This window comes from Malurus melanocephalus, unplaced genomic scaffold (genome assembly GCF_030028575.1).
Source record: "Malurus melanocephalus ecotype Western Australia unplaced genomic scaffold, MMel_1.1 scaffold_393, whole genome shotgun sequence".
NCBI lineage: Eukaryota > Metazoa > Chordata > Aves > Passeriformes > Maluridae > Malurus > Malurus melanocephalus.
This window is the reverse complement of record NW_026623625.1, coordinates 260,093-265,184: the sequence shown is the minus strand read 5'-3', so window position 1 is coordinate 265,184 and position 5,092 is coordinate 260,093.

Genomic DNA, 5,092 nt, shown 5'->3' with positions numbered 1-5,092 from the left:
AGCTGGGAAAGGGGCTCAGCCTGGAGCAAAGGGGGATCAGGGGGGACCTTGTGGCTCTGCACAACTCCCTGACAGGAGGGGACAGCCGGGGGGGTCGGGCTCTGCTCCAGGGAACAGGGACAGGAGGAGAGGGAACGGCCTCAGGCTGGGCCAGGGCAGGGACAGGGGGATATTGGGAAAATTTCTTCATGGAAAGGATGATCCAGCCCTGGCACAGCTGCCCAGGCAGTAGTGGAGTCCCCATCCCTGGAAAAATTTAAGAGATGTGCAGATGTGACACCTGGGGGTACAGTCAGTGCTGGCCCTGGCAGTGCTGGGGAATAGTCAGATTTGATGATCTCAGAGGGTTTTTCCAAACTGAGCTATTCTGTGATTCCCTAATTTAAGCCATTTCCCCAGACAACAGAATCCCAGAATGGTTTGGGATGGAAGGGACCTCAAGGTCCATCCCATTCCACCCCCTGCCCTGGCAGGGACCCCTCCCACTGTCCCAGGTGCTCCCAGCCCCAATGTCCAGCCTGGCCTTGGGCACTCAAAGGGATCCAGGGGCAGCCACAGCTGCTCTGGGCACCCTGTGCCAGCTTCTCCCCACCCTCCCAAGGAGCAATTCCTTCCCAGTATCCCATCCATCCCTGTTCTCCAGTGGTGGGAAGCCATTCCCTGTGCCCTGTCCCTCCAGGCCTTTGTCCAAAGTCCCTCTAGAGCTCTCCTGGAGCCCCTTTAGGCACTGGAAGGGACTCTCAGGTCTCCCTGGACCCTTTCCTTCTCCAGTCTCGACAGCCCCAGCTCTCACAGCCTAGTTGGGGATCCTGCCCAGCCCCACTGGGAGTTCTCCCCTCCCCATCTTGCCCTATTTCCAAAGCCTCTGCACACCCACACAAGGAAAGGCCTCACAGAGTCAGCTCCTGCCTTATCCCCAAGCTCATCCCTGTCCCCAGAGCCTCTGCCTCGGGCAGTTTCCCTTGGCTGAGCTCCAGCTGGCAGTTCCATTTATCTGCCTGCATTAAGTGCCTGGCAGGTTACATTATTCTTTAAGTACGTGAGGCTTTTCCAAAATTCATTTTATCCCAGCAGTTCCTGCAGGCTGGCAGTGGAGAAGATTTACAGCATCTCAGTCCATGGTTCCCAGTGACCTTCCCCAGCCAGTGGTCACTGCTGTGACATGCTGGAATTCCTCATCCWGCTTTGTCCTGATAAATAAGGAAAAAGTGGGCCACAGCTTCACTATTTGGGTTTTTTTTTCCTTGTTTCCAGTCAGCTGTGGGTCTGCTTATTTTCATCTAGCAAATAATGTATTGACATAGATATATGAAATCTATCCATCTATCTACATTCCTACCTACCTACCTACCTACCTACCTACCTACCTACCTACCTACCTACCTACCTACCTACCTATCTATATACATAACATATACCTGTTGATAATGGTTATTTCAATTGAGATTGAAGTACAGCCCCCATTTCATCTGGGATTTGGAGGTGCAATTAAAAATTATCTATTCTTCCAGTAATAATTAAATAAGTGCTTTTATTAACCAGGGCAGCTCCCTTTCTGATTAGCATCAGCAGGATCCAGGGATGACAAGAAAAAGGGTGCAGTATCCTGCATTGATTGTTCAGGTCCTGCTCTGGGACTCCTGGGATAAAATAACTGAGTGTCCCAAGGATGTCTTACAGGCTGGGGGGAGGGGAATGGAATTGAAATTTTTATATTCCAGAACACAAAGGACATGAGCAAAAGGAGCTGTGACCTGCACCGTGTACCCTCCAGGAGCCACAGCCAAATCCAGTCTGCTGTCAKCCCCCAGTGCTTGCAAATGGGGATGGGTGGCCACCAGCTTATTCACCCCCCATCACCTCTGGCTCTGTCCCCAGTCCATCCCACTCCTCGTTCCAGTGCTCAGCATCCAGCCCCACTCACAGCTTGAGTGGGACCCTCCCCAGCAGCAGCCCAGGGTGGGGGAGTTGCCTCCGCTTTCCTGCGTGGCAGGAGAGAACCTTAGAGGCACCAAAACTCTGCCTTGTCCATGCCCTGCCTCAGTCCCTCTCCCCCTCTCCCAGTTTGCATCATGGAAAATGATGTCCACGGGGTGCAGCAAAGGCAGCTGGCTCAGCTCCACGTGCCCGGGGCCAACTGAGACACGAGCACAAGTTCTTCCTCTGTCCTGGGAGGAGGTATTTGTCCCCTCCCTGCCCTGATCCTGCATCTTGTCCCCGCTTCCAGAATAGCTGCTCAGGAAACACTGAGAAAAGTCGGAAGAAACTGCTGCATTTCCCTCCTTCCTTCTTATCCACCAGCCAGAATCAATTAAACTCACAGGAGCTCAGCTCTTCCCTCCTCTTTTAATTTCAGACCCTCTGGTAAAGAGGAGACAAGATAAAAAGTAAGATTAAATGTCTAATGCCTGGGGTTTGGGATTACCGAGGCCAGGCTGGATGGCTGGAGGTAGAAGGATGTGTCTGGTTACAGGGAGGAATTGAGATTGTGGTGCTTCTGSACATCTTCTCTCTCATCTGTGGCAYYGAAAGGGCAGGGAAGTGYGAAACCCCAACACAGATCCAGCCCAGAGTCACTCCAAAGGGAAAGGCTTCGCTCCACGATGCTCAGGAGTGGCTTTGGGAGGTGATCTCTATGCAGGGCTGGGGACTGAGGTCCAAAATCCCCCCATGGCAGTAGGGTGGGGGTCCATGGAGCAAAGACTCTTGGGTTTGTAGGTAACAGCATCGGGTAACCCGTCAYAAACCAAACATGTGTCACCCTGCCTCCCATCTGCTCCTCACTCCATACCAGAGAGTTTCATGCYTTGATGTCCGGAAAGATGCTGCTGATTTATTCATGGCCACTTCCCACCCATTAGAGATAATAGCTATCCTTGCTCTCCTGTGCTTATGGAGCCTCTCCAGTGACCTGGGAAGGKCAAGCACAGTGAGGTTCTGAAGCCCAAATAATTTCCTGGAAATAACTGGTGTGGTGCATTTCCATCCTCAGCATCTGACCCTTCCAGCAGGGAAGGAGAAGGATGCCTGCAAATGACCCCTCTCTGTTTCTTCCTCCTCTTGATCTTCTCACTTTAGAGAAGCAATTGCAAAGATGAAATTGTGGAAGCTCTTCACAGCCTTCCTCCCAGCTGCTCCTGGCTGTACCATATGGCAAACAGGCTCRGCTCTGGCTTGCTTTGGGTAGAAAAGTGCCCTTTGGGTGGAAACGTGTCCTTTGGATGAATCCCAGACCTATATAAGCCCCATGACTTTTGATGAGGCCACCACATCTCAACCCACTAAGCAGCCAGGTGCTTTCCAGAACTTTCCCAGGGAAGAGAAAATCAATTGTCCAAGATAAACCCCCTGTCTGAGCTGATCAGAGGGAAATTAGTTTGCCAAAAGTTGCAGTTGAATGCCTGGGTGTTCCTGCCTTTCGGGTCCCACAGCTCCAACCCATCACCCTGCTGTGGTCCCACACACCCCCCCTGAATGGTTAATTTTACCAACACCACCTTAAAAAACACGATGGCACAGCTCCAGCCCTGCTGMCAGGCTGGTGTCCCTGGGGAGTGGGAGAAGAAGGATTTGTGGSGGTTGTGCTGGGGTTCTGATGTTGTAGGGCTGAGATCCCCTGAGAGCCTTGGGAGCTGCCCTGCTGTGAGGTGTGGGGGAGCATTCTGCATCCTCCCAAGCTCCACAATGGGGGAGAAGCTCTCTGTGTGCACTGGCTCCATGTCTGTGAGGTGATGTGGGTAGGAGGGTCCAAATCTGTCAAGGAAAGGGTTGCAGAGAATGTTTGTACCCAGGGATGAAGCAGAATATTCCAAACAAGAATATGTTTGTGGCTGAGGCTGGACTCATCTCCCTTCCCAGGGGATCTCGCCCAAGTCCTGCCCCCTCCTGAYATCTCTGCTCCCTGGATGTTATTTGAAGCAGGGACATGGATAAATGCAATAATGTTCCAGAGATGCTGAGATGCAGCTGATGGGCCAAGAAGCAGACAAATGTGTTAGTGCTGAGGCACTGTACAGGCTCCTCCTGCTCCTGCCTAACCTCAGTAACCAACTCTAAAGTACAGGACAAGGCTGTGGATGTTGCATTGGGTGATTTTTTTTTTATTTTTATTCTGGTTTGGGGGTTTTAAAATTTATTTACTAATCCTTTAGAGGCTTGATAGCAGAACCAGAGCCTTCTCTGGGGCTGCTGGAGAAGGTGATGCTCAGACAGAGCAAGAGACACCATTTCAGTGAGGAAAYACTGGTGAGGGCACATCTCTGCTTTGGGGATATTCTCTGTATTTTGGGAACACCAGGCACGGGTGTCTGATTTGACAATAGTGACCATTAATGTGCTGACCCAAGATGTGTCCTGAGCCTGCAAATTGAGGCAGATGAAGAGACATTTTTGTCTTATGGGTGCCGAAGAACCTGAGAGCTGCAGTTCTCCTTGTGTGAAGGACTGTGGATGCTCAGCTCCTGCATCAACAAAGTGGATATTGAAGCATTTTGGAAAGGGGCTTTTGGTACAGGGTGGCTCCATGTCCCACTCTGGGGACACTGCCAGACCCTGTGGTTTCACCTCCCTCAGGCTTGGAGCAGGGGACAGGACCCTCGTCCTCCAAACTGCTAATGAAAACCTGGTGCTACTGAGGGTGTGATATGATGAGGGACAGAACAGAGGGTTTTGGGATGTGGATAGGTTGGGGATGGATGGAGGACAATGCTTGCCTGGTGTGCTCCATCCCTTCAGAGTGATGATGCCTTGAGGGCTTCTGCAGTGCAGACGTCATCCCATCATCCATCGACCCCTTTCGTTAGCTGAAAGTGAAAAACTCTCCCCTCAGCTGGAGTTTGCCCCTTCTGAGCTTGCTCCTGAGCTCCTGCAGCAACAAGTTCACCAATTCCATTAAATAGGGTCTAAAATGCATTTCTCTCAGGTGTGTTCAAATTTGACCCTGATATGTCTGTTGGCTTGCCATGGGATTTCTCCTGTAGGATGAAGCATCAGGGAGATCCCTCACCTCTGCCCTAAGCCACGARGGTTTCACAGAATTGTTGCCAGTGAGAGCCCAGCTTGTCTCAAATCTTTCCCTGCCTGCTCTGGCAGA